Here is a 20,452-nt window from a genome sequence, read left to right as displayed (position 1 = left end):
TGTTAGAAGGAAAACTAACAGAAAGGAATAGCATCAACATCAACAAGAACTTGGACACAAAAACCCCATCCAAAGGTCACTAGCATCAAAGACCAATGGTAGATAAATCCATGAAGATGAGGAAAAATCAGTGTAAAAAGCTGAATATTCCAAAAACCAGAATGCCTCTTCTCCTCCAAAGGATCACAACTCTTTGCCAGCAAGGGAAGTAAACTGGATGGAGAATGAGTTTGATGAATTGACAGAAGTATGCTTCAGAAGCTGGGTAATAACAAACCCCTCTGAGCTAAAGGGGCATGTTCTAACCTAATGCAAGGAAGCTAAGAATCTTGAAAAAAGGATAGAAGAATTGCTAACTAGAATAACCAGTTTGGAGAAGGACATAAATGACCTGATGGAGCTGAAAAACACAGCATGAGAACTTCATGAAGCATAAACAAGTATCAATAGCTGAATCAATCAAGTAGAAGAAAGGATATCAGACATTGAAGATCAACTTAATGAAATAAAGCATGAAGACAAGATTAGAAAGAAAAAAAATGAAAAGGAATGAATGAAGTGTCCAAGAAATATGGGACTGTATGAAAAGACCAAACCTACATTTGATTGGCATACACAAAAGTGATTGGGAGAATGGAACCAAGTTGGAAAACACTCTTCAGGATATTATCCAGAACTTCCCCAACCTAGCAAGACAGGCCAACATTCAAATTCAGGAAATACAGAGGACACCACAAAAATACTCCTTGAGAAGAGCAACCCCAAGACACATAATCCTCAGATTCATCAAGGTTGAAATGAAGGAAAAAATGTTAAGGGCAACCAGACAGAAAGGTCGTGTTACCCACAAAGGGAAGCCCATCAAACTAACAGCAGATCTCTCTGCAGAAACCCTATAAGCCAGAAGAGAGTGGGGGGCCAACATTCAACATTCTTAAAGAAAATAATTTTCAACCCAGAATTTCATATCCAGCCAAACTAAGCTTCATAAGTGAAGGAGAAATAAAATCCTTTACAAATAAGCAAATGCTGAGAGATGTTGTCACCACCAGGCCTGCCTTACAAGAGCTCCTGAAGGAAACAGTAAACATGGAAAGGAAAAACCGGAACCAGCCGCTGCAAAAACATACCAAATTGTAAGGACCACTGACACTAGGAAGAAGCTGCATCAACTAACGGGCAAAATAACCAGCTAACATCATAATGACAGGATCATATTCACACATAACAATATTAACCTTAAATGTAAATGGGCTAAATGCCCCAATTAGAAGACACTGGAAAATTGGATAACAAGTCAAGACCCATCAGTGTGCTGTATTCAGGAGACCCATCTCATGTGCAAGGGCACACATGGCCTGAAAATAAAGGGATGGAGGAATATTTACCAAGCAAATGGAATGGGAAAAAGGCAAGGATTGCCATCCTAGTCTCTAATAAAACAGACTTTAAACAAACAAAGATCAAAAAAGATAAAGAAGGGCATTACATAGTGGTAAAGGGATCAATGTAACAAGAAGAGCTAACTATACTAAATATATATGCACTCAATACAGGAGCATTCAGATTCACAAAGCGAGTTCTCTACAAAACTCTCTACGCCAAATCAACAGAATATACATTCTTCTCAGTACCACATTGCACTTATGCTAAAATCGACCACATAATTGGAAGTAAAAGATCCTCAGCAAACACAAAAGAATGGAAATCATAACAGTCTCTCAGACCACAGTACAATCAAATTAGAACTCAGGATTAAGAAACTCACTCAAAACCGCACAACTACATGGAAACTGAACAACCTGCTCCTGAATGACTACTGGATAAATAATGAAATTAAGGTGGAAATAAATAAGTCCTTTGACACCAATGAGAACAAAGACACAACGTACCAGAATATCTGGGACACAGATAAAGCAGTGTTTAGAGGAAAATTTATAGCACTAAATGCCCACAGGAGAAAGTGGGAAAGATCTAAAATCGACACCCTAGCATAACAATTAAAACAACAAATTTTGTTCTTTTGCAAAGAGCAAACAAGTTCAAAAGCTAGCAGAAGACCAAAAATAACTAAGATCAGAGCAGCACTGAAGAAGATAGAGACATGAAAAATCCTTAAAAAATTAGTGAATCCAGGAGCTGGTTTTTTGAAAAGATCAACAAAATTGATAGACTGCTAGCAAAACTAATGAAGAAGAAAAGAGACAAGAATCAAATAGACACAATAAAAAATAATAAAAGGGATCTCACCACTGATCCCACAGAAATACAAACTACCATCAGAGAATACTATAAACACCTTTATGCAAATAAAGTAGAAAATCTAGAGGAAATGGACATATACATATAATGGACACATACATATAAATCTAGAGGAAACTGCACATATACACCCTCTCAAGACTAAACAAGGAAGAAGTCAAATCTCTGAATAGACCAATAACAAGTTCTGATATTGAGGCAGTAATTAATAGCCTACCAACAAAAAAAGCCCAGGACCAGACAGATTCACAGACAAATTCTACCAGAGATACAGAGAGGAGCTAGTACCATTCCTTTTGAAACTATTCCAAACAACAGAAAAAGATGGACTGCTTCCTAACTCATTTTATGAGGCCAGCATCATCCTGATACCCAAACCTGGCAGAGACACAACAAAAAAAGAATTTCAGGCCAATATTCCTGATGAACATTGATGTGAAAATCCTCAATAAAATACTGGCAAACTGAATCCAGCAGCATATCAAAAAGCTTACCCACCATGATCAAGTCAGCTTCATCCCTAGAATGCAAGGCTAGTTCAACATACACAAATCAATAAATGTAATCCATCACATAAACAGAACCAATGACAAAAACCACATGATTATCTCAATAGATGCAGAAAAGGTATTTAATAAAATTCAACACATCTTCATGCTAAAAACTCTCAATACGCTCGGTATTGATGGAATGTATCTCAAAATAATGTTACTTATGACAAAACCACAGCCAATATCATACTGAATGGGCAAAAGCTGGAAGCATTCCCATTGAAAATCGGCACAAGACAAGGATGTCTCACTACTCCTATTGAACATACTATTGGAAGTGCTGGCCAGGGAAATCAGGCAAGAGAAAGAAATAAAGGGTATTCAAATAGGAAGAGAGGAAGTCAAATTGTCTCTGTTTGCAGATAACATGATAGTATATTCAGAAAATCCGATCATCTCAATCCCAAACCTCCTTAAGCTGATAAGCAACTTCAGCAAACTCTCAAGATATAAAAATCAATGTGCAAAAATCACAAGCATTCCTATACACCAATAATAGACAAACAGAGGGGCAAATCATGAGTGAACTCCCCTTCACAATTGCTACAAAGAGAATAAAATACTGAGAAATCCAACTTCCAAGGGATGTGAAGGACCTCTTCAAGGAGAACTACAAACCAGTGCTCAGCGAAATAAGAGAGGACACAAACAAATGGAAAAACATTCCATGCTCATGGATAGGAAGAATCATTATCGTGGATGGTCATAATGTCCAAAGTAATTTATAGATTCAGTGCTATCCCCATCAAGCTATCATTGACTTTCTTCACAGAATTGGAAAAAACTACTTTAAAGTTCATATGCAACCAAAACAGAGCCTGTATAGCCAAGACAATCCTAAGGAAAAAGAACAAAGCTGGAGACATCATGCTACCTGACTTCAAACTATGCTATAAGACTACAGTAACCAAAACAGCATGGTACTGGTACCGAAACAGATATATAGACCAATGGAACAGAACTGAGACCTCAGAAATAATGCCACATATCTACAACCATCAGATCTTTGACAAACCTGACAAAAACAAACAATGGGGAAAAGATATCCTATTTCATAAATGCTGCTGGGAAAACTGGCTAGCCATATGCAGAAAACTGAAACTGGACCCCTTCTTTACACCTTACACAAAAATTAACTCAAGATGGATTAAAGACTTAAACATAAGACCTAAAACCATAAAAACCCTAGAAGAAAACCTAGACAATACCATTCAGGACATAGGCATGGGCAAAGTCTTCATGTCTGAAACACCAAAAGCAATGGCAACAAAAGCCAAAATTGGCAAATGGGATCTAATTAAACTAAAGAGCTTCTGCACAGCAAAAGAAACTATTATCAGAGTGAATAGGCAACCTACACAATGGGAGAAAAATTTTGCAACCTATTCATCTGACAAAGGGCTAATATCCAGAATCTCCAGGAACTTTAACAAATTTACAAGAAAAAAAACAACCCTATCCAAAAGTGGGTAAACAATATGAACAGACACTTCTCAAAAGAAGACATTTGTGTGGCCAAAAAAACATACGAAGAAAAGTTCATCACCACTGGTCATTAGAGAAATGCAAATTAAAACCACAATGAGATACCATCACATACCAGTTAGAATGGTGACCATTAAAAAGTCAGGAAACAACAGATGCTGGAGAGGATATGGAGAAATAGGAATGCTTTTACAGTGTTGGTGGAGTGTAAATTAGTTCAACCATCGTGGAAGACAGTGTGGCAATTTCTCAAGGATCTAGAACCAGAAATACCATTTGACCCAGCAATCCCATTACTGGGTATATACCCAAAGGATTATAAATCATTCTAGTATAAAGACACATGCACATGTATGTTTACTGCACACTGTTCACAATAGCAAAGACTTGGAACCAACCCAAATGCCCATCAATGATGGACTGGATAAAGAAAATGTGGCACATATACACCATGGAATACTATGCAGCCATAACAAAGGATGAGTTCATGTCCTTTGCGGGGGCATGGATGAAACCAGAAACCATTCTCAGCAAACTAACACAGGAACAGAAAACCAAATACTACGTGTTCTCACTCATAATTGGGAGTTGAACAATGACAACACATGGACACAGGGAGGGGAACATCACACACCAGGGCCTGTCTGGCAGTGGGGGTCTAGGGGAGGGATAGCATTAGGAGAAATACCTAATGCAGATGACAGGTTGACTGGTGCAGCAAACCACCATGGCATGTGTATACCTATGTAACAAATCTGCACATTCTGCACATGTATCCCAGAACTTAAAGTATATATTTTAAAAAGGAATGAAATACTGACACATGCTACAACATGATTGAAACTTCAAAATATTATGTCAAATGAAAGAATCCAATCATGAAAGGCTACATATTGTATTGTTCTATCTATATAAAGTGTCCAGAATAGGCCAATTCAAAGATACAGAAAATAGGTTAAAATGTCCAGAAAGTGAGTCACTCTAAAGAGACATAAAGTAGATCGCCTGGGACTGTGGTTCAGGTGTGAGACTGGAGAATGAGGAGTGACTCTTAAAATGTATTGGTTTCTTTTTCAGAGTGCTGAAAATGTGTTAAAATTTAATTGTAGTGATGGTTGCAAAATTCTGTGAATATACTAAAAACTGTCGATTTGTACACTTTGAATGAATAAATTGTACAGTATGTGAATTATATGTCAAAGCTATTAAAAAAGCAATGGCAGCCAGGCATGGTGGCTCATGCCTGTAATCTCAGCACTTTGGAAGGCTGAGGCAGGAGGATCACTTGAGGCCAGGAGTTTCAGATCAGCCTGGGCCACATGGCAACATTCAGTTTCTACAAAAAGTTTTAAAATTAGCTGGCTGTGGTAGCATGTGCCTATAGTCCTAGCTACTCAGGAGGCTGAGGTGAGAAGATCTCTGGAGTCCAGGAGATTTAGGCTGCAGTGAGCCATGAACATGCCACTGCAGTCCAGTCTGGGTAACAGAACAAGAGTCTTCTCTCAAAGAAAAAAAGAAAAAAGAAGGGAAAGAAAGAAAGAAAAGAAAGAAAGAAAGAAAAAAGAAAGAAAGAAAGAAAGAAAGAAAGAAAGAAAGAAAGAAAGAAAGAGAGAGGAAGGAAAGAGAGAGGAAGGAAACAAGGAAGGAAACAACAACAAACAAACAAAAAAACAATGGCAAGCTGGGCATGATGGTGCATATCTGTTGTCCCAGCTACTCCAGAGACAGAGGGAAGAGGATCACTTGAGTTCAGGAGTTCGAGACTATCCTGAGTAACATAGTGAGACCCTATCTATTAAAAAATTCAATCAATTGAGTTTTTAAAAAAGCAATGACAGAAATACACACACACACACACACACACACACTTGTACATACACCCACTATCAGATGCCTGGGCCACACTGCAGAGCTGCAGATTCCTAATATATAGAGATATATTTAAGAATCATTGCATGAGAACCAAGATAGCATTTAAAATTTTTATTTATGGAGTTTTTATTGGAAGGTCCATTTTTTTGCACTAGCCTCACCTAAAAATGATTAAGTATTCATATTTTTGTGTGATAAATAAAGCAACAGAAAGAAATAATTTAAAATATTTATAAGTATTTTCATATAAATTTAAATCTCATCCCCCCTCAAGCCCTGTGGGGTTAGAATGGTGGGAGACCCCTGTGTGGGAGGAGGGAGGCATCTGACTCTGCTCTTCACCTCTGGAGACATGGGCCCAGGTGCTAAGACCTCAGGTGCTGAGTGCCAAATAATTATATTTTTCAGTTCATGGCACATTATCATTATATGTCCATGCAATGTTGAGCGGCATCTCTTGTTTTGTCTATTCCTGTTTATTTACAAGGCTCCATACATAACCGTTCTCAAATGTTTAACATTTTTTTGCTTGTATTCTTGCATAATGTGTACCATTTTGTGTGCTAAATTTCTGATATGTAGAAATTTATGTAAATGTTTCTAAGTTATGTATCTCATCTTATTTATGCCTGGTTTACTACTTTGGAAGGAATGAGGAGCTATCAGAGCCCTGCAATGAACATTCATTTATTACATTTTTAATGAAATGGCTACAAGTGCACCTCTGTAATAAGGAGGAAGGCAGTATGACAATGTGGCAAGGAGCTCTGGCTCTGGGTTCTGAATGTCAGCGTTCAAATTCTCGCTCCTCCATTTACTAGCTGCTTGGGCTTGGACAGGTTACTTGGACCTCTTTGCTTTTCAGTTTAATCACCAGTAAAGTGTGGATACTTTCTTTCTTTTTTCCTTTTTTTTTTTTTCTGAGACGAAATCTTACTCTGTCACCAGGCTGGAGTGCAGTGGCACGATCTTGACTCACTGCAACCTCTACCTCCAGGTTCAAGCAATTCTCCTGCCTCAGCCTCCCGAGTAGCTGGGACTACAGGCATGCACCACCACGCCCAGCTAATTTTTGTATTTTAGTAGAGATGGGGTTTCACCATGTTGGCCAGGCTGGTCTCAAAGTCCTGACCTTAGGTGATCTGCCCGCCTCGGCCTCTCAACGTACTGGGATTACAGGCATAAACCACTGCACTCAGCCAAGTGTGAATTCTTTAGCACACATCTCAGAGGTGGTTATAAGGATTAAATATCCAGGGGGGAGAGGATGATATTAATCCCAGTACTGCAGGGGGTTTAAAATACCTTTCTTCTGTGTGTTCTTATATCCTTGCTCATAGGCTCTCACGTGGAATCTTTGGGGGAGCTGTTCTTCATATTTTCCAGCCCCAGTGCCCTTTTTACAAAATTGGGTAGCTGTTAATACATTGATACTTGGGCACAGAGTTGGCACTCAATAAGTAGGTGTTAAGTAAATGAATCAAAAGAAGTGTAAGATACAAGATACATGGTCCCTTCTGTCAAAGAGTTTATAAATCAAGTATGAATGATAATACCTGAAACCACTTAAAAAATCTATGTAAAGGGCCGGGTGCAGTGGCTCATGCCTGTAATCCCAGCACTTTGGGAGGTCCAGGCAGGTGGATAACCTGAGGTCAGGAATTCAGGACCAGCCTGGCCAACATGGTGAAACCACGTCTCTACTAAAAATACAAAAATTAGCTGGGCACGGTGGTACACACCTGTAATCCCAGCTACTCAGGAGGCTGAGGCAGAGTAATCGCTTGAACCCAAAAGGCAAAGGTTGCAGTGAGCTGAGATCGTGCCACTGCACTCCAGCCTGGACAACAGAGTGAAGAAACTCTGTCACAAAAAACAAAACACAAAGCAAAAAACCTATGTAAACACTATTATATGTGACATGTCAGGATAAGAGGAACAACTAACAAATTTTGTAGACATTCAGTAAATGGAGAGAAAGGTTTTTGGAGATGAGGGGCTTGAGCTAGACCTTGTATGTGTGCTATTAGAAGCTTCCTTGGCTGGACACATATAAAAACTTCCCTTTGATGCTAATAGTATTAAAATTCTATCTCCTCGGAAGCAGACTGCCTATTGCTTTAGCTTTAAAAGAGATTTAGATCCAAACATTCCATTATGCAAGCCATAGAAAGACCGTTTTATGTGAAGATGCACTTTGATTGCACTTTCCTCTATCCACATTTTATTGTAGTTAGTTGTTTAGAGCTGTTTCTGTGTAGAGTGTGAGGTCCTTGAGGTCCTTAAGGGAAGGGACCTTGCTTGCCCTCTTTATCCCCTGCATACTTTGCATAAAGGAGGCACTCCATAAATGTTTATTGAATAAATGCTACACTCCTAATGGGTAAGAATGTGTCATATTATTCTTTGTTTTCTTATGTGCACTGAAACAATTTGTTTCTTGAGATTGGTTCTTAGAATATTTATTGAGTTTTCACTGATTCTTTTGCTACAGGTTAGCTAACCATGCAGCAGCTGCTTGAGTTTCACCTTTCTCTAGTACAGCAGAATTATATTTTGATGACCTCCATTTTGATTCTTGTATACCAGCTCTAATCCAAAGATTGATCTTTAGGTAACAGATGGAGACTGATAAGGATAACTTCCGTGAAGACAAACCCATGCACACATTCTGTTGTTCAAATAATGTTTAAATTAATCCTCCTGCTCCCAAGCCATCAACTTGCCCCTTAACACACATCTTTCTAGAGCCCAAATCTGAGCTCCTTGTAGAAGATCTTTGCCCTCTTTACTCTCCAGGCCTTCCTAATTAATGTCTTCTCAGAGTTTACCTTCTCTCTCTCTTGACATTAGTTAAAAGAAAAAGTGGCTGCTGTAGCATGTGGGGATACATTACCACATCCCATTTCCTTCTCTATGATCAGGATTTCCAATTTCCAAGCCCAATGGGCTTTGCCAGGTGGAACAGGATCTATAGGTCTTTGATCTGGAAGCTAAGACTAGAGAAGTCTTAAGAGATGACTGCTCAGGTGAGGAAGGCAGAATCAATCAGATGGAATTAGCAGGGAAGTAAAGTTCAATTGTTGAGCCAAGTTGTAGCTGCTTTGGCACTCAGAATGAAGAGTTCTGTGTGTGTGTCCTGGCATGGAGAGTTATTTCCTTTTTCCTCCAGTTAGGTTGACCCTTTCCATTTGTTTAGGACCTGTGCACATGTTGTACTGGGCCCCCAGTCAAGTTGCTTATCTAAAATTCTTTCAAACTGTTTCCCTATTATCTCCTTAACTGTTGTCTTCTTACTCTGCTGAACGTGTCTACTCTTTTACCTCACTGCTCCTGTTCATGCCCCTACTTCTGCTGTTGAGATTTTGTGCCTGTTTTTCAGAGTAAATAAACTTTTCTTGTCCTTGTAGATATTACATTGTTTAGTTTTCTCATCTGAGTTTTCTTTTCCTAAGCACAGGGTACAGATTACATTTGTATTTTGTATTTATATATTATATGAGATGGAGAGACCAGAGAAGAGAACAAGCTGTCGATTCCTAAGGAGAAGATTTCAGAAGTACATTCATACAAAGTGATAGTAGGAAGACTCAAACACAATATTACCTAAGTTAGAGACTAGAGAAGTGTGTAAGTCTGAGGACAGATCAGAAGGGCTTCAGGAAATTGTAAGGAAATTTCTTTACCTGGAAAGTTTAGGCAAACAGCAATCAGCAAAGAAACCTTCACCAGTGAGAAGAACAATGAATGTAATAAACCTGAAAAAAGCTTCAGTCTGGACTCTACTAATGATGCAGATCAGAAAGTTCTTAGAATACAGAATACTGATGATAATGATAAGAATGACATGAGCTTCAACCAGAATTCAGCCTCTGGTAAACATGAACACATAAATCTAACACAGGATTTTCAGGGTAGTGAATGTAAGGAAAGCTTAACGGATCTCTCCCTCCTTAATAAATGGGACAGCATCCCTAATACTGAGAAATCCTATAAATGTGATGTATGTGAGAAAGTTTTCCATCAGAGCTCAGCCCTTACTAGACATCAGAGAATCCCTACTAGAGAGAAGCTCCACAAATGTAAAGAATGTGAAAAGTCTTTCAGTCAGAGCTCAAGTCTTAGTCAACATAAAAGAATACACACTAGAGAAAAACCTTACAAATGTGAAGCACCTGATAAATCCTGTGAAGCGTCTGACAAATCCTGTAGTCCAAGCTCAGGCATAATTCAACACAAGAAAATTCACACCAGAGCCAAAGCTTACAAATGTAGCAGTTGTGAAAGAGTCTTCAGTCATAGTGTCCGCCTTACTCAACATCAGAAAATTCACAAAGAGATGCCCTGTAAGTGTACTGTATGTGGCAGTGACTTCTGCCATACTTCATACCTGCTTGAACATCAGAGGGTCCACCATGAAGAGAAATCCTATAAGTATGATGAATATGGGTTGGCCTATATTAAACAAGGAATTCATTTCAGAGAAAAGCCCTACACATATAATGAATGTGGAAAAAACTTCAGATTGAATTCACATCTTATTCAGCATCAAAGAATTCACACAGGAATGAAACTGCATGAATGTTATGAATATGGAAAAGCTTTCAGTCAAACCTCATGCTTTATTCACCATCAAATAATGCATAGGAAAGAGAAATCATATGAATGTAATGAGTATGAGGGCAGTTTCAGTCATAGCTCAGAACTTATCCTGCAACAAGAAGTCCTCACCAGACAGAAAGTCTTTGATTGTGATGTATAGAAAAAGAACTCCAGTCAGAGAGCACACTTCATTCAATGTCAGAGCATTCATACCAAAGAGGACTCATGAATATAATGAGGGTGAAAAGACATTTAGTCTAGTCAAATTCAGGCTTCATTCAACATCCGAGGTTCACACCAGGTAGAAATCATGTACGTACTGCATGTGGTAAAGCCTTCAGTCATAGCTCAACCGTTACTCAGCATCAGATAATTCAATTTTCATGCTATTAATATTTTCATGCCTTAGTCACATTTGGAGAATTCATATGGGAATAAAATTCCATTACTGCAATGAATGTAAAAAAGCCAGCAGACAAAGAAACTACCTTGTTTAGTATCAAATTCATGCCATGCAAAAAGATTATAAATGTAATAAACGTGTATGTGCATGAGGAGATTCAGTCATAATTAGGAGTAATAAAATATTTCTCCTTGGATGTTACAAATAATATCACAGAGAGTGTACATACGCTGCAAAGTAATATCATCTCCCCACTTGGATAATACAAATAATATGACAGAGGGTGTACACATTCTAAAAAGTAATATCATCTCTTCCCATGTATATTAAAAATAATATCACAGAGGGTGTACACCCCCTGCAACATTAGGAGTGATATCATCTCCCCCCTTGGATATTACAAATAATATTTCGAAGGGTATATAACTTTTGCGAAGTAATGTCATCTTCCCCCTTGGTTATTACGAATAATATCATGGAGCTGGTACACACCCTGTGAACTAATATTCTCTCCCTCCTTGAATATTATGAATAATCTCACAAAAGTTGTACACCTTCTGTGAAGTAACATTATGTCTCCTCTTGGATATTACACGTAATACCACGGAAGGTGTACACCTCTTGCAAAGTAATATAATGTTTCTCTTTAAATATTACGAATAATACCACAAAGGGTGTACACCTCCTATGATATCAGAAGCAATATCACGTCCCGTTTTGCATATTACGAATAATATCACGGAGGGTGACCACGCCCTGCAATATTATAAGTAATATCATGCCCCCCTTGGATATTTCAAATAACACCACGGAGGTTGTACACCTTCTGCAACATTAGGAGTAATATCATGTTCCCCCTTAGATATTATGAACAATACCATGAAGGATGCACACTCCCTGCACTATTGGACGTAACATCATGTCCCCCCTTGAATATTACAAATAATGTCATGGAGAATGTGCACACCATGTGAACTAATATTACCTCTCCCCTTAGATTTACAAATTATATCATGGAGAGTGGACACCCTCCACAAAGGAATATCATGTTTCCCCTTGGATATTATGAATAATACCACGGAGAAAGTACCCCCTGCAATATTAGGAGTAATGTAATGTCTTGCCTTGGATATTACGAACAATATCACGGAGAGTGTACACCCTCTGTGAGATTAGAAGTAATATCATGTCCCCCCACTGGATATTAGAAATAATACCAAAAAGCGAGTACACCCCCTGCGATATAAGGAATAATATCATCTCTCCCCTTGGTTATTATGAATAACAATACAGAGGGTGTACCTTCCCTGTGATATTCGGAGTAATAGTATATTCCCTTTTCGTTACTATGAGTAAAATTACGGAGGGTGTACACCGCCTGTAATATTAAAGGTAGTATCATCCTCTGCTCCCCTGAATATTACAAACAATAACACAGGGTGGTGTACATTCCCTGTAATATTGGGGGTAATATCATCTTCTATTTTCCTGTATATTATGAACTATAACACAGGGGGTGTACACAATCTGTGATATTGAAGGTAATATCATTGTCTCCCCCCGCCCCGAATATTATGAACAATATCACAGAGGATTCCACACCTCCTGCGATATTGAGGGTAATATCATCTTCTCTTTTCCAAAATATCACGAACAACATCACAGGGGATTGTACACCCCATGGGATATTGGAGGTAATATAATCCTCTACCCCCCTGGATATTACAAACAATATCACAGAGGGTTGTAAATCCCTTTCGATACTGGGGGTAATATCATCCTCTCTCCCCCAAATATTACGAACAGTATCACAGGGGGGTGTACACCCCCTGCAATATTGGGGATAATATTAGGGGATAAGATAGAGGATTCTCTATCCCTGGATATTATGAACAATATAAAAGAAGGGTGTACACCCCCTGCAATATAGTGGGTAATGTCATCCTCTCCTCCACTAAATATTACAAACAATATCACAGGGGCCTGTACACCCCTGTGGTATTGTGGGTAATATAATCCTCTCCCCCCTGTATATTAGGAACACTATCACAGGGGGTGAACACCCTCTGCCATATTGGGGGTAATATCCTCTCTCCCCCAGATATTACGAACAGTATCACAACGGGCTGTACACCCCCTGCCATATTGGGAGTAATATTATCCTCTCCCTCCCCGGATATTACAAAAAATATCCCAGGGGGGATGTACACCGCCTGCGATATTGGGGGTAATATCATCCTCTCTTTTTGGATATTATGAACGATATCGCAGTGTACACCCCCTGTGATATTGGGGGTAATATCATCCTCTCCCTTTCTGGATTTTACAAACAACATCACAGTAAGGTGAACATCCACGGTGATATTGGGGGTAACATTATACTCCCCCCTCAGATATTATGAACATTATCACAGGAAGTGTATGCTTTCTGCGATATTGGGGGTAATATCATGCCTTTCCCCCCTGGATATTACAAACAATATCACAGGGCGTGTGTACCTCCTGCGATATTGGGGGTAATATCATCCTCTCCTCCCTGGAAATTATGAACAATGTCACACGGGATGTATACCTCTTGCGATATTGAGAGTAATATCATCCTCTCCCCACTTGGATATTACAAGTAATATAACAGAAGGTGTACACACAGGATGTTTATGATACTGGAAGTAATATCATCTCCCCCCTTGGATATTATGAACAATATCACAGAGGGAGTACACCCTTTGAGATATTGGGAGTAATATCATCTCCTACTTTGGATATCATAAACAATATCATAGAGGGGGTACACTTCCTGCGATATTCGAAGTAACTTTATCTCCCCCCTTAAATATTATGAACAACATCACAGAGTGGGTACACCCCCTGCGATATTGAGAGTAACATAGTCTCCCCCCCGAATATTACAAACAATATCACAGAGGGGGTACATCCCTGCAATATTGGGAGTAACATCATCTTCCCCCTTATATTATGAAAAATATAACAGAGGGGCTACCCCCACCCCTGCAATATGGAGAGTAACATCATCAGCTGCATTGGATATTACCAATAATATCCAATTATTGTAGTACACCCTCACTGTTATATTGGGGGAAACACCATCTCCCCCCTTGAATATTATGAACAATATTACAGAGGGGGTATACTGCCTGCTATATTGGGAGTAACATCATCTCCTTATTTGGATATTATGAACAATATCACAGAGTGGGTACACCCTCTGTGACACTGGGCATAACCTCATCTCCCTCCTTAGATATTACAAATAATATAACAGAGGGCGTACACCCCTTGTGATATTGGGGGTAACATGATCTCCCCTCTTTGATATTATGAACAATATCACAGAGGGGGTATACTCTGTGATATCACGGGGGTTTGTACACTTTCTGCGATATTGGGAGTAGTATCATCCCCTCTGCCTTTGAATATTAAGGACAATCTCACAGGTGGGTGTACATCCCCTGCCATGTTGGGAATACTGTTATCCTCTTCCCCCCTGCATATTAGGAAAAATAACACAGAGTGGATGTACACCCCCTGTAATACGGGGAGTAATATCCTCTTCACCCCTTCCGGATATTAGGAACAATATCACAGGAGGGTTTACACTTTCTTCGATATCTGGAGTTATGTCCTCTTCTCCTCCTTTGAAGGTTAACAGCAGTATCGCAGGGGAGATGTACACCCCCTGCGATATTGAGAGTAATATCAACCTCTCCCCAACCCCTCTGGATATTAGGAACAATATTCCAGCGTGAGTGTACACCTCCTACTATATGGTGAGTAATATCATTCTCTCCCTTCGTGGATATTGGGAACAATATCACACGCTGGGTGTACACAACCTGCAATGTTGAAAGTAATATCATCCTCTACCCCTCCTGATATTAGGAACAATATGACGGAAGGGTTGTACACTCTGTGCCATATTGGGAGTAATATCATTTTCCCCTTCCCTGAACATGATGAGTAATATTCCCGGGTGGAGGTACACCCACTGTTATATTGGGAGTACTGTCATACTCTACCCCCTGGATATTAGGAGCAATATCACAGGGTGGGTGTACACCCATAGCAAGATTGGGAGTAATATCATGTTCTCCCTCCCTGGATATTAGGAAAAATGTCACAGGTGGGTGCACACACCCTGCAGTATAAGGAGTAATATTATCTTCTTTCCCTTTAGCTATTAAGAACAATATTCCATGGTGGGTGGACAACCCCTGCACTTTTGGGAGTAATACCATTCTCTCTTATTCTGGATAGCAGGAATAATATCACAGGTGGGGTGTGCACCTCCCTATGATATTGAGAGTAATATCATCCTCTCCCAATGTGGACATTAGGAACAATATCACAGGGGGCGTGTACACTTCTTCAATATTGGTAGTAATATCATCCTCTCCCCTCTGGATATAAGAATTAATATGACAGGCGGGGTGGGCACCCCTCGCGATATGGGGAGCAACATCACCCCTCTCTCTCTCCCTGCCTATTACGATCCACAGTGGACACATCGCGTGTTTACGATATTGTAATATCATCTCTCCATCTAGAAATTAACAAACAATGTCAAAGATGGGTATACACCCTCTGCGATATAGGGAGTAATATCATTCTGTCCCCCCCTCCGATATTAGTTACAATATCAAAGGAGTGTTTATAACCTCTGCGATACTGGGAGTAATAACATCCTCTCCCACGTTGAAATTAGGAACAGTATCACTGGGGGCATGTACACCCCCTGCGATATTGAAAGTAATATCCTCTTGCCTCCTGGATCATGGGAACAATATCACCGGGGGGGGATTGTACACTTTCTGCGATATTGGGAGGAATGTGATACTCTCACCCCCCCGTATATTAGAAAATATTACTATATATATTAAATATCACATTATATATTTTATATATTTCATGTATATCTAAATGTATTTTATTTATTTCATATATATCTAAATATATTTTTAATGTATTTACCTATATATAAAATATCACATCATGTATTAAGGACAATATCACAGGGGGCATGTACACTCCCTGCGATATTAGGAATATTATCCTCTCCCCCCGTGCATATTAAAAAAAAAATCACAGAGTGGCTGTACACCTCATGCGATATAGGGAGTAATATCATCTTCTCCCCTTCTGGATATTAGGAACGATATCACACGGGGGTATACACTTTCTATGATATTGGGAATAATATCAGCCTCTCGGTCTTTGAATATTAAGAACAGTATCACAGAGTGGATGTACACCCCCTGTGATATGGGTAGTAATATCAGCCTCTCTCCTCCATGGACATTAGGAACAATATCCCAGGGTGGGTGTACACCTCCTGCTATGTGGGGAGTAATATCATCCTCTCCCTTCCTGGATATTAGGAACAATATCACAGGGTGGGTGTACACATCCTGTGATACTTGAACTTTTATCATCCTCTCCCCCTCCGGATACTAGGAACAATATCACAGAAGAGGTGTACACTCCCTGCGATATTGGGAGTAATATCATTCTCTTCTTTTGTGAATATTAGGAGCAATATAACCGGGTGGCTGTACACCCCCTGCTCTATTGGGAGTAATGTCATGCTCTGACCCATGGATATTAGAATCAATATCACAGGGTGGGTGTACACCTACTGCAATATTGAAACTAACATCGTGCTCTCCCTCCCTGACTATTACGAACAATATCACAGTTGGGTGTAGACCCCGTGTGGTATTAGAAGTGATAATAGTGATAATATTATTAATCATTAAATATGAATATTAATTATTAATAGTAACTAATTCAGACTTCTAACATAATGGTATTAATTATTAATTAATAATAATATTTGTTATTAACCAACATTAATTGGTAATAATTTATTTAGTATTTCTATTTTTGACATTATTAATATTAATCATTATTATTAATACCAATAATTCACATTAATTTTATTGTGATCACTTTAATTACTGATATTAATGATTAATATTAATTAGTATCATTTTATTTATATTAACAATTGACATTAGTTTTAATTATTAACATTAATAAATATGATTGTTCCTGATATCGGGGGGCAGACAATGATATAACTCCCAATATCACAGATGGCATACACCACTTGTGTTGTTCCTAATAGCCAGCGGGTAGAGGATAATATTACTCAAAGTATCGCAGTGGGTATGCATCCCTTCTGTGATATTGTTCCTAATATCCACGGGGGAAGAGGATGATATTACTCCCAATATTGCAGGGGGCGTAGACCCCTCCTGTGATATTGTCTCTAATATCCAATGGTGGAGAGGATGATATTTCTCCCAAATTCGCAGGAGGTGTACGTCACCCCTGTGATATTGTTCCTAATATCCAGAGGGCGAGAGGATATTAGTCTCAGTATCACAGGAGGTGTACACTCCTTAGTGATATTGTTCCTAATATCCAGGGACGGAGAGGATGATATTACTCCCAGTATACTGGGGCGGGTACACCACTTCTGTGACATTGTTCCTAAGAGCCAGCGGTGGAGTGGAAGATATTACTCCCGATATCGCTGGGGTATACACGCCCGCCCACCCCTGTTATATTGTTCTGAAGATTCAGAGTGGGAGAGAATATTACCCCCAATATTTCAGGGGGTGTACATATTCCTGTGATATTCTTATATTCAGGGGGGAAAAGATGGCATTACTCCTAATATCGCAGGGGTTGTACACACCTCCTGTGATATTTTTCCTAATATCCAGAAGGGGAGAGCATACACTTTCCCTGTGATATTGTTCTTAATATCCATGATGGGAGAGGATGATATTACTCCCAATATCGCAAGAAGTGTACAGCCTCCTGTGATACATATCCTAATATCTAGGTGGGGAGAGGATGGTACTACTCCCAATATCGCACAAGTGGTAAAACCCTTTCGATATTTCTCCTACAATCCGTGGGGAGAGGATGACATTACTCCCAACATGGAAGAAGGTGTACACCCCCCCATGACATTGTTCCCAATATCCACGTTGGCAGACCGTGATATTACGCCCAATATTGCAGGGGATGTACACCCACCTTGGAATATTGTTCCTAATATCAAGAGGGGGAGAGGATGATATTACTCCCAATATCGCAGGGGCTATACACCCATCCAGTGATATTGTTCTTAATGTCCAGAAGGGAAGGGATGTTATTACTCCAGATATCGAAGACTTTTTCTCTCCCCCTGGGATATTGTTCCTAATATCCAAATATAGAGAAGATGATATTACTCCCAATATCACAGGGGGTTATACACCCCTCTTGTGATACTATTCTTAATATTTAGCAGGGGCAGACAAGGATATTACTGTCCATATCACAGGGGTGGACAACACCACTGTGAGATTGTTTTTGATAGTCAGTGGGGGAGAGGAGGATATTAATTTCAGTATCACAGGGGACACACCCCCTGTGATATTGTTCCTAATATCCAGGGGAGAGAAATGATATGACTCACAATATGGCAGAGGGTGTACACCCCTTCCATAATATCGTTCCTAATATCCAGATGTGATTAGAATGATATTACTCCCAATATCACAGGGGTTGTACATGACCCCTTTGATATTGTTTCTAATATCCGGGGAGGGAGAGGATATTACCCCCAATATCGTAAGGGATGTACACCGCCCCCAACATTGTTTCTCATATTTAGTTGGGGAGAGGATGATAATACTCTCCGTATCTCAGAGGGTGTACACCCCTCTTGGGATATTGTTTTGTAGTATCAAGTGGGGGAGAGAATGATATTACTACCAATATCGCAGGGGGTGTACAAACCCCCTGTTATTTTGTTTTGAATATCCAGGTTGGGAGACGATGATATTACCACCAATATAGCAGGAGTTGTACACCCCACCTGTGATATTATTCCTAATATCCAGAAGAAGAGGGAATGATACTACTACTACTAATACCGCAGGAGGTGTACACCCACCCTGGGATATTGTTCCTAATATCCAGTCGGGGAGACGATGGTATTACTGGTCATATCACCGGGGGTGTACACCACCTCTGTGATACTGTTTTTAATATCCAGGGGGAAGAGGATGACATTACTCCCAGTATTGCAGTGAGTGTACACCAACTCTGTGGTATTGTTCTTAAAATCCAGGGAGGGAGAGGATGATATTACTGTCAACATCACAAGGGGTGGACATCCTTTCTTTGATATTGTTCCTAATATCCAGGGGAGAGAGCCTGATATTAATCCCAATATCGCTGTACACACCCCTTTTTGTTATTGTTCCTAATATCCGGGAAGGGGGGAGTCCATATTACTGGCAATATCACAGAATATCACAGGGTGTGTACACCACCCCTGGTATATTGTTTCTTATTTCCAGCAACGAAGAAATTGATATTACTCCCAAAATGGAATGGGCTGTACTCCTCCCAAGAGATATTGTTCCTAATATCTAGGGGGGAAAGGATGATATCACTCCCAATGTTGCAGCGGGTGTATAATCCGCCTGTGGTATTGTTCCTAATATCTACAGGGAGTGAGGATGACATTACTCCCATTATCACAGATGGTGTACACTGCCCTTGTGATATTGTTATTAATATCCATGGGGGCAGAAAATAATATTACTCCCAATATCGTAGGTGGTGTACACCCCCCACTACGCCCATGATGTTATTTCTCATATCCAGGTGAGGGGAGCATTACATTACTCTCAATATCACAAGTGATGTACACACCTTCTTTGATATTTTTCCTACCATTTACGGGGAGAGAGGATGATATTACTCCCAGTATCACGGGGGGTGCCTCACTATATCACAGTTGGGTGTACACCCCCTACAGTACAAAGAATAATATTACGTTCTCTTCCTTTAGCTCTTGAGAACAATATCACATGGTGGGTGGGACAACCCCTGCACTATTGGGAGTAATATCTTTCTCTCTTATTCTGGATAGTATGAAAAATATCACAGGCGGGATGGACAACCCCTGTGATATTGAGTATTAAGGACAATATCACGGGGGCATGTGTACATCTTCTGCAATATTGGGAATAATATTATCCTCTCTCCCCCTGCATATTAGGAAAGATATCACAGAGTGGGTGTTCACCTCCTGCGATATGGGGATTAAAACCATCTTCTCCTGTTCTGGATATCAGGAAGAGTATCACACGGGGGTGTACAGTGTCTGTGATACTGGGAGTAATATCAACCTCTCGGCCTAGGAATATTAAGAAGAGTATCACAGGGTGGATGTACACCCCCTGCCATA

At 39.7% G+C, this 20,452-nt stretch overlaps 1 protein-coding gene and 1 pseudogene across 1 annotated transcript in view; one reads left to right on the top strand and one right to left on the bottom strand.

The window, feature by feature from the left end:
• Positions 1–9,946, bottom strand: part of C1GALT1 (core 1 synthase, glycoprotein-N-acetylgalactosamine 3-beta-galactosyltransferase 1) — a 208,297-nt gene extending 198,351 nt beyond the window's left edge. The window contains exon 1 of the mRNA XM_050782985.1: positions 9,857–9,946. The gene's annotated coding sequence lies outside the window, so the exon portion shown is untranslated. The remainder of the gene's footprint in view (positions 1–9,856) is intronic.
• On the top strand, positions 8,550–11,001 carry LOC126950846 (zinc finger protein 655-like; annotated as a pseudogene).
• Positions 11,002–20,452: the final 9,451 nt, after the last annotated feature.

Source organism: Macaca thibetana, chromosome 3 (assembly GCF_024542745.1).
Source record: "Macaca thibetana thibetana isolate TM-01 chromosome 3, ASM2454274v1, whole genome shotgun sequence".
Lineage (NCBI taxonomy): Eukaryota > Metazoa > Chordata > Mammalia > Primates > Cercopithecidae > Macaca > Macaca thibetana.
The sequence above is the reverse complement of the archived record's forward strand: the minus strand, read 5'-3'. Positions and strand labels throughout refer to the sequence as shown.